The sequence below is a fragment of the Amblyraja radiata genome, chromosome 11, assembly GCF_010909765.2.
Source record: "Amblyraja radiata isolate CabotCenter1 chromosome 11, sAmbRad1.1.pri, whole genome shotgun sequence".
Lineage (NCBI taxonomy): Eukaryota > Metazoa > Chordata > Chondrichthyes > Rajiformes > Rajidae > Amblyraja > Amblyraja radiata.
In genome coordinates this window covers 32,505,412-32,516,639 of record NC_045966.1, presented here as the reverse complement: position 1 = coordinate 32,516,639, position 11,228 = coordinate 32,505,412, and positions in this window count along the sequence as shown.

The following is an 11,228-nucleotide window of genomic DNA, read 5'->3' as shown; positions in this document are numbered from 1 at the left end:
CCAATAACCGACATCACTGAAAGGATTATGTAATAAAACCAATCACTATCTTATCAACATTAATAGATTTAATTACCAGCAATGATAACAGGGAGATGGGGAATGCGCAATAGGCCTGGTTTGGTGGAACAGAGTTTATTAGGCTTGTATGATTGCATGAGTTGTTAGAGATAAAGCTGGCAGCCATGATTAAATTTACACACGAGAAAATGTTGAAATTTGTTAGACGATTGGGCTTGATACTGGTCTTTGGTTGAACTCGTTTATAGATAGTGGAAGATGAAAGTTCAGCCAAGAAACCAGTGGAGTATCCAGTCAGATGTTGACAAAGGCTAGGTGAAGGTTTCACTAATAAAGTTGGGTTGAAAGAAAACTATTATAGGTTGGCATGCTCAAATAATTGCAACAGTTTGGTTCAGACCAACACAACAAGGCTTGGAGTAGAAGTAGTGGTAAAGTGTGTGACTGAAACACAAGGCAATGGTTTTGGATTTCCTGGTGTTGAATATTCCAAGACTGGATGAAAGTTTAACAAACTAAGATTCATAATGGAGTGAAGGAAAACTGTGGAGATTGAACCAAATACATCATCATTCTCTAATAAACTAACCCATGGTGGGAGTTTTAACTCCCCTGATTACGTTGGGTCAAAATTAACTATTTGAAAGCACTTGGAAAATGCAACAATCTGCCAGCTTTTGCATTTAACCTAAGTACATCAGATTTAAAATGGTGAAAAATTATTTCGAATTTTATTTGAGTATATGCACAGTTATTCTGAACTTCTTGGAACTAGAGCATAGTGGCATTGGACAACAATCAAAAGCCTAACATGCAGTCAACCTCGTAATTGCTTTCTTGACTGACTGTTTGAAATACTTCTTTCACTGAGGATATGTAAGGAAACGTTGGAAAAATGATGCTAGGATCTTTTCAATTTGCAAACATTGGAGGTGATCACTTGATTATTTTACGTTGCAGCTTTCTGTGGCCACATCTCAATGGGTGCTGATGTAGGACTATTGTGAGAGCAGAATGAGAATCAACCTTAAGAACAGCAGACATCTGCAAAGGAAAAGGAGCTTTAGCAAAAAAAAGCAGCTCACAGGAAGTGTGAACTACCACATAGGATATGAGTCTTTTTACAATACTGGAGAGATTTTGAGGAACAAGATTATTATTCAGGTTTTTACACCATTACACTGTTCTTAACAAAAATCTACCCATCATGTGAAACCTTACAAATAACTGATATAAATTAGATAACTTCAAGGCCGAAAGTCAAAAACTTTTTTCCAAACAGACAAATTTTCATCATTTTACTACCATTTTGGACTTGTAATTAAAAACTCTGACATTTTGACATTAAAAACTCTGTCACATTTAGTCATGAATATTTAATTCATAAATAAACTTCATATGGTCCCTCATATATATATATATACATTTTGATAATGATCTAGGGAAATATCTTCATCAATACCAGGAGAAAATTGCAGTAACATGTCTGGTATTCCGCCTAGCAAAGATCCCATAACGGTCGTTATGCTTGGTGTCCATTGTCACAACGACTGTTATCGGGGTCGGTACCTCCGTAAGTTAAATCACGGAGGCTCCAAACCTCTAATGCTTTTCAAAACCCAACGAGGTAACCTATGATAGTAGGTATGTTACAATACTTATCTTCAGCGGCGCTGCAGTTCTGCCACTGGCCGTGTGCGCGATTTTGGCGCCTTTGAGGGGTGGGGGGGGCGTTTAAATGCTTTTTTTCCCTACCTTGTCCTGGATTATATATTGTTGGCGAAAGGCCACAACATCAGAGCGGAGGACATTGGTGGTCGAGGAGGTGCGGCGACAGGAGGAGGCAGCAAGAAGTGCAAAGGCGGTCTCTCTTGCCAAACGGGCAATGGATGCAGTGGGAAGGTGTGGAGCGGAGGAAGATCAGCTGGAAAGAACTATGGGAAATGGAAGCAAGCAAGATCAGCTTCATCATCAGAGCGACTTATGACGTGCTTCCATCACCAAAGAACCTCCATCAGTGGTACGGCGAGGATCCAAGCTGTGCCCTCTGCCCAACTCCAGCGACCCTCAAACACATCATGGTAGGCTGCAAGACCAGCCTCACGCAAGGGAGATACACGTGGCGGCATAATCAAGTACTAAAAAGCCTGGCATCAGCCCTTGAGAACAGGCGGTGTGCGACCAACTCCTTGCCTCCGAGAGCAAGCAACCCCCCCCCCCCCCCCCAAGGGCAACAACCTTTGTCCGAGAAGGACAGAAAACATCTAAACATCCTTCCACCAGATCAGAAGAAGGAAACCTATGCAGGGCCCGTGACTGGAGGATGCTGGCGGACATCGGCCGACAACTAATTTTTCCACCTGAAATTGCTTCCACCAACCTCAGGCCAGACTTGGTGTTCTGGTCCCCTTCACAGAAGACTGCTTACATCATAGAGCTCACAGTTCCATGGGAGAACTCTGTTGAGGAGGCCTATGAGCGTAAGAAGCTGCGCTACGCAGAGCTTGCAGCAGAGGCAACGCAGCGTGGCTGGAACACCAAAGTCTATCCAGTTGAAGTGGGATGCAGAGGATTTGTTGCGTCATCTACCATCAGACTGCTGAAGGAGCTTGGAATCCACGGTCAGGCTCTGCGGAAGACCATAAGATCACTCTCAGAGGCGGCTGAAAGAAGCAGCCGGTGGATTTGGCTCAAGCGGAAAGACCCATGCTGGGCCCCAAGTACGTCAGGGTGAATCTTTGGGACGGTTTGACACGGGACACGCGCTGAGGGCTGATCATCCTGCAGCGGGCCGCCCTTGTGGAGGGTGTATAGTGTTAAAAGGCCGAAACACCCAGTGATGCAAGGGTACACTACTGATGATGTGTCCTGTGCCCAACTGTCCTGAAGGTTACCCAGGCCAAGATATACGTATCCCCCCCCGCCCCCCACCGATGTTGAGCGTCTACCAATCTCAACAATCAACGAATGTCGTGAAATGCTCCCCACCTATTGGCACAAGGGACTTCTTAACATCTTGTCCTGTGTATTTGATTCTTTGGAGTGCAAGCTTTTGCTGAAGAATTGTTCCGACGGCCGTTCTGTGTATTTTTTTTTTTTAATCGCCCCACAAGTTCAGCGCTGGAGTAATTTTTAAATCAGCTTATAAAGCCGTCAACGCCGACAACGGGGACGGATTTCAGGTACGGGACAGGTAAAGGAAAGCCGTTTATTTTATGTATAAAAGTGCTCCTTAAGGTGCCTTTAATTCACATCTTACATTGCGAAACGGTGATTTTTTTCCCCATACGAACCGGCAGTATTTTTCCTGCCGATATGTGGTTTAAATTCACCGCAACCGCTACGTTCCAAATGATCGCGTTCCAGAAAAACCCACTCGCAAGATGATTTAAATGGCCAGTAATTTACAGGTATTAAACATTAAATTCCTTCCATTTGGTCTATAAATCCATGACAATAACATTTAAAAATTATGTTATATTGTGAATTCTTGTGTTAATGTTATTTGGACACTTAGGCTATTTAAAAACGTTAGTCTATTCTTAAGAAATTGATAGATGTTTAGATCTAGTAATTGAATTTTGTAATTAGCTACAATTAGGTAACTAACTAATTATATGCTTTAATTTCAAGTCATCTAAGTAAGATTGTTTCATATTTGCTTCAGAATGCTTCAATCTATAATAACTGAAAATTTCTTTCAGTTCTCTTAATTTTTAAGAAAGTTATGGGCTTTTGACTGTCCTTGGTCACAGCTTTTGTGTTTAGTCAATGGAAAAGCAATAGGGATGCTAATTTCCGAGTATGAAAATGGCCATAACTTTTTAATACTGAAGATATGAAAGTGAATTAGGTGTCAAATTAAACTTCTTTTTATGCTTTATCTGATGGGATAAATTACAGACTTGATTTGTAAAATCACAAAATTTTGTAACATTGCTAATGATAGTAGCGATTTTTGGTCGTTAATTAATTTTTCTTATTTTCCAATTTAATATATCAAAAACATTGTGGTGTCAAAAATGTAACGACCGTTTACGATATGTTTTCAGACTTTTAAAATCAATTTTTAAAAAGATAATATTTTTTAAAAATTGGTCGTAAAAACTAAGAAACTGAGCCAATCTTCAATTTGGCAACATACTGTCTCTTGTTTACCTTTCGTACGGACCAAGTCGCTAACTTAATTCCTTCGTGTCAACTTCCGGAAGCTCCACAACGACCGTTACGGAGACATTTTACTAACTAATAAATCATCCCAAATCAAACCTGACGATTCATCGGCCATCGATATAGCTCAAATCTATAAAGTAATGTGTGGCTTAGATCAATTTGGTGAAAATGTTTGGTTTTCGCTAATAATGTAACGTTCGTTTTCTGGGACACCAAACCTTTGAGAGTCACCTCAACGTACGTCTGTGTGTATGATGTGTAACGCACGTTGCGGTGTCCACTGAGATGGATGCAGTATTCTACTACATCATCAGGTGAATGAAGTGGAAACTGTGTTTACAATTTTATTGTTCTATGTGGTATTCATAAACATAGAAAGGAATAAGAAATACGTGCACTTACTGAGCCAACCAGGTCACTGGTGGAGACCACGCGACAACTGTTACACAAAATGTATTTGTGTATTCTGATGCCATTTTGGGAAATTTGCCATCAATATGCCATCTTTTCTTATATTTTTTGTTGATACTATGATAGTCATGAACCTAATAAAGAGCTTGTCAGCATTTTTGGAATTTGAAATCTGACCCCCTTTGTCACATTTTTGTGTGCAGTATTGTAAAAAGACACATATAGAAGATAGGATTCTTAAACTTGTAAACGCCTCTGCATCGGTATTTGTAACCTGCTTAATGACTGCCAGTTGGATAGTGCTCACATTTAACCAAAAGAAGTCAAAGTGATCATGGCTTCCATTTTCAGGTTGTCTAAAAATAGAATTAACTTTACAAAAGTTTCACATTTGAAACTTATGGTCTTTTGGGACTATTATCTTTGAAACAGTGTAGTCTCAGATCCTTCTTCCATGTGTACAAACAGAAAATTGGTACAGTGCCAATGCCAACACAGGGGCACTTGGCTTAATTAATGCATGGATTCGTTTTGCACATGAAGAAATAAGCGTTTCCTGTTTATTTTGGTTCCTTGAAAAGTGATCCACCATTCTACATAAAAGATGACGATATTCAAACACGGGGATGCACATTTACATTCTGGTCACAAACCTAGTTTTGACTGGTTCGAAGGACGTTCACGACTGAGTTTTGACTCTCAACCTCTCTGCTCGTTCTTGGAATGACAGAAACCTAGACGAACGGTGTGGACATTAAATGTTTATTTCCTTTTTGGTGCTCATGGATATACTAATGGGCCATGTTCAGTGTGTCTTGGGGATCTGGAAGCAGGATAGTTATTTTTTAGGACTGTTATCCAGAGTTCTGCATGATTGATCTGATGACGTGAGTCTGAATTCCATCATGGCATCTGGGGAATATAAATGTAATTAATTAAATAAATCTGGAACAAAATGCTAGTGTTTGTAATGGAGATCATGAATCTATCACTGTTGTAAACACCCCTCTGATTCAAGGTACTTCATGGTCAGTGCTGACGCTGTGGACTAAAGGGCATGTTTCAGTACTGTATCTCTCCGACTTAATTATATCCCTTGGGTAAGGAAATCAACCATTTTTGAATGGTCTGGCCTGTAATACTCTGCCTTTCTATTTCTCCTCCAAGAGTGAATAGCTTAACATTTATCCATGTTATGCAACATTTGCCACATATTTTCCCATTCACACAACTTGTCTACATCTCCTTTAAGCATTGTTTGTAGCCACCTCGCAACCCCACCCAATTTTGTGTTATTGACAAGCACTGATCTTTGTGGTATTCCTTCAATCGTCATTTGCCAACCCAAAAACCTAGTATTTTCACACAAATGTGTTCATCAAGAAAGCTGAAGCACATCAGTGTATTTACTTTCTTGGATATCTGGGAAGATTTAACATGTCACAAAGATTCACGCAAGATTCCACAAATGTTCTATCAAACGTATTCTGATGAAATGCATCTCAGCCTGGTATGACATCTGTTCAGCTTTTAACCACATGAACATGGTATCGAGTGGTGAGCGCTGCCCACTCCATCACAGGCTTCCTTCCATCCAATCCATCAGCACAATGTGTTCCATCAGGCAGCCTGGAAGTATCGTCAAGGATGCCTGCAACCCTGCATGTTCCCTTTTTTTCCTTCTCCCTCCTGAGAGAAAATAGGGGTTAAAAGCCTGGATGTACAGACTTAAGAACAGCTCCTATGGGGTTGTCAAACATCACTTTCCTGGGCTACATTAACTTTGTCTATTCCTGTTAATTTTTCCAAGTGCCCTGGTAGACTCCAGCATGTAACTGATGTTGGGCTTGTTGTCTGTAGTTCTGTGCATATTTCTCTTCCCTTCTTTTAAAAAATAAATAATAATAATGCAGTTACATTTGGCATCCTCTGAACTGCAAGGACCATAATCTGCAGTTTTTTGGACTATCAATCAATGCACTAGTTTTCTCCTTTTGGTATTTTGCAATGCAGATTATCAGACCCAGAGGATTTATTAACTTTTTCTGAACAGTATGGTTGCAACTGGAATTATTTAGCAAATCTTGGGATTCTAGTTTAAGCTGTTGTGCCAACAGGAAGTAAAAGACAGGAAATCATCCCGTATTTTTTTTCCCTTATAAATATCATAGTTTGATTAAATTTCTGGCGTATAACCCTATGTAATAAGATTCCATCATAATATCAGAATTGAAATGAATATATTTTTATTTAAAATTCTGGTGCTTTCCCTGAGATGACTCAGTAAGAATTAGGATCTCATGCGCACAGCTCAGCTGGATTGAAGATTTATCCTTGGGCTACTTTAAGTTTGTTGATCTTGATTGGGTTGACAGCAGGGCTCCTCAATTAATAAACTGGAGCTGTACCCCATGCCTCATAGCTATCCAGCAGCTTTTGTTGAAAGTGTCTACGTTCAAATATTGTTTGAGGGGAAGTTTGGACTCAGCATTGGTCTTGGCTTCGGTTGAGTTTGGGCTCGGCTCAGTGGTCAAGTACTAAGATAATTTCATTATCAAGATTTGGGTTAGAGTAATGGATACCTGGAGATGAGAATATAAAATATTGCATGCTTGTGCAGCTATAGGTTAACAGTTAACAATTCATAGAATGCAAAATAACATCAGGGCTATGCCATAGAGATACTGGAGATTTTGTAAAGGCTGTTCCTAACTTTTTGCAGTTTTGATTTTTTTTTTTAAAGGTATCTAAAATGGTGACATAGAAACATTTGGCCTTCGAGCCATTCATTGTGATCATGGCTGATCATCCACAATCAGTAACCTGTGCCTGTCTTCTCCCCATATCCATTGATTCCATTGACCCCTAGATCTCTATCTAACTCTCTTTTAAATTCATCCAGTGAATTGGCCTCTACTGCCTTCTGTGGCAGATAATTCCACAAATTCACAACTCTCTGGGAGAAAAATATTTTTTTTCATCTCAGTTTTAAATGGTCTCCCCTTTATTCTTAGACTGTGGCCCCTGGTTCTGGACTCCCCCAACGTTGGGAACATTTTCCTGCATCTAGCTTGCCCAGTCCTTTTATAATTTCATATGTTTCTATGAGATATCCTCTCATCCTTCTAAATTCCAGTGAATACAAGCCCAGTCATTCCAATCTTTCTTCACATGATAGTCCTGCCATCCTGGGGATTAACCTCGTGAACCTACGCTGCACTGCCTCATTAGCAAGGATGTCCTTCCTCAAATTAAGAGACCAAAGCTGCACACAATACTCCAGATGTGGTCTCACCAGGGCCCTGTACAACTGCAGAAGGACCTCTTTACACCTATACTCAAATCCTCTCGGTATGAAGGCCAACGTGCCATTAGCTTTCTTGACTGCGTGCTGACCCTGCATGTTTACTTTCAGTGACTGGTGTACAAGGACACCCACGTCTCGTTGCACTTCCATTTTTCCTAATCTGACGCCATTGAGATTCATCTGCCTCCTTGTTCTTGCTACCAAAGTTGATATACTCACATTTATCTCCATTATACTGCATCTGCCCACTCACTCAACCTGTCCAAGTCACCCTGCAACCTCCTAGCATCCTTTTCGCAGTTCACACTGCCACCCAGCTTTGTGTCATCTGCAAATTTGCTAGTGTTACTTTTAATTCCATCATCTAAATCATTAATATATATTGTAAATAGTTGCGGCCCCAGCACCGAGCCTTGCAGCACTCCACTTGCCACTGCCTTCCATTCTGACAGGGACCCGTTTATTCCTACTCTTTGTTTCCTGTCTGCCAACCAATTCTCTATCCATGTTAAAACCCTACCCCCAATACCATGTACTCTAATCTTGCCCACTAATCTCCTGTGTAGGACCTTATCAAAGGCTGGGATGCAGGCCATGAGGCCCTGGGGATTTATCAGCCTTCAGTCCCATCAATCTACCCAAATTCTATTTCTCCCCTAATGCAAATTTATTTCAGTTCCTCTGTCTCCCTAGATCCTCTGTCCTCTAGTACATCTGGGAGATTGTTTGTGTCTTCCTTAGTGATATTTATTTTGCGAAGCCTTTCCAATAGCATTGCAACTGCATAGGCTGATGATTAAAAACTTGAAGGAAGGCCTTGCTGCTGGTTTCCATCCTACCCTATTTTTGGCACAAGTTCCTAGCTGTCTGGGAATACATTGAAACTCTTTGCTCTGTGCTGCATTTACTGGAGCAGAAAAATAACACTTATGACCTTCAAATATGCAAAATGAATTTTATTCCCGTAATGTTTCTGCTCAAGCCATAGTCTAATTTAAAATTCCTGTAAATGGTGCTATTGAAGAAGCAGCAGTCGAGAGTTTCATTGTCGTGTACTAAAGGCGGAACAATGAAATTCTTACTTGCAGCAGCATGACAAGTCTGTAAACACAGTACTCGTAGATAACATAATAAACAAAAGGAACTTCAATAATGTTTTTAAAAACCATTAGTGCAAAACAAAAGCCTGAAGTCCCTACTGCAGCCCAGACAGCTTGTAGTTTAGTTGCTGTTTGTAGTCATCAAGAACCTGAGATTGTGGGAAGAAGCTGTTCTTGAACCTAGACATCACAGTTTTCAGATTCCTACACCTTTTTCCCAATGGTCGGAGTGAATGAGGGTGTGGCCAGGGTTGTGTAGGTCCGTGATGACGCTGGCTGCCTTTTTGAGGCAGCGTCTCACATAGATCCCTTTGATGGTGGGCAGGTCGGTATCCAACATGATAGTGTCCACCACTTTTTGTATTCTTCTTCGTTCCTGGGCACTCCAGTTGCCAAATCAGGCTGTGATGCAACCAGTCACTATGCTAACTACACTATGTCAACATACCAAATCTTCTCAGGAAGTAGAGGTGTTAATGGGCTTTTCTTATGATTGCATCAGTGTGCTGGTCCCAGGTCAGAACTTCAGAGATATGCTTGCCCAGGAACTTTAAGTTGTTGACTCCACCATTGACCTGTCAATGAAAATGGGTTTGTGGATCCTCAACCTTCCTCTTCGAAAGTCAACAATCAGTTCGAAGATAGACACAAAATGCTGGAGTAACTCAGCATGTCAGGCAGCATCTCTGGAGCAAAGGAATAGCTGACGTTTCAGGTCGTGACCCTTCTTCAGACCCGACCTGAAACGTCATCTTTTCCTTTTCTCCAAAGATGTTGCCTGACCTGCTGAGTTACTCCAGTTTTTTGTGTCTATCTTTGGTGTAAACCAGTGTCTGCAGTTCCTTCTTCAACAATCAGCTCCTTGGTCTTACTGATGTTAAAAGCAATGTTGTTATTCTGGCACCATTCAATCAGACAATTGATCACTCTCCTATGCTCTGACTCACAATTACCAATAATTTGCTGTCGTCAACAAATTTTAAGATGTTGGAACATGACTGCTACACAGTCATGGGTATACAGTGAGTAGAGCCTGTGTAGGGACTGAATACAGTCTTGACGTGCCCCTGTGCTGATAGTCGTCGAGGAGGAGGTGTTGCTAATTACCAGTTGTGATCTGTTGATGAGGAAGTCGAGGATTCGGTTGCAAAGGGACCTCCAAATTTGTTACAAAGACCTAGTTCATTGAGCTATGCAACAAATTTGGAAGGGATGATGGTGTTGATCATTATAAAACAATACAATACAATACAATACCGTTTATTTGTCATTTGAACCTCACATGAAGTTCAAACGAAATTTGGTTTCTGCAGTCATACAAGAAAAGAACCAAGACACACACCAACACAATTTACACAAACATCCATCACAGTGAATCTCCTCCTCACTGTGATGGAAGTCAAAGTCAAAGCCCCCGGCGGGCGCTAGCAAGTCCCACGGCGACTTAAAGCCGCGCCGGGCGATGTAAGGCCCTGCTCCGGGTCCCGATGTTGGAGCCCCCGGCGGGCGCTAGCAAGTCCGCGGCCTTTTAAAGCCACACCGGGCGATGTAAGGCCCCGCTCCAGGTCACTTTCAACCCCGCAATTTGAGCGGGAGAAGTCGCCGTTGCCGGTGCCCCGCAAAGCGGTCTCCCACCGGGGACCCGCGAGCTCCCGGTGTCACCATCCACCGGAGTCGGGTCGCAGCAGCGCGCCACCACAGCTCTCCACGCTCCAAAGCTGGCCAGCTCTACGATGGTAGGTCTGCAACTCCGCAGGCTCCGTGACTTGAGCTGTCGTTCCGGTTGGAGGCCGCTCCACGGTGCTAGGCCCCAACGGCAACGGAGACCCGACGGGGAAAGGTCGGGTCCCCTTACAGGGAAGAGATCTAAAAGCTTCCACCACCCACCCCCGCCCCCCACACATACACAGTCAAAAACCCACCACAAACTATACACTCAACAGGACAATAAAATAAAAAAAGACAGACGGACTGCAGAGGCCGCTGCGACGTCGTTCGCGCCGGCCTCTGCTGTAGGCTTGGAGGGGGTGGTTAGTAGATGGAAAGCAGATTCTGTCAAGTTCAAGTGAGTTTATTGTCATGTGTCCCTGTATAGGACAATGAAATTCTTGCTTTGCTTAAACACACAGAAAATAGTAGGCATTTACTACAAAACAGATAAATGTGTCCATATACCATGATATAAATATATACACACATGAATAAATAAACTGGTA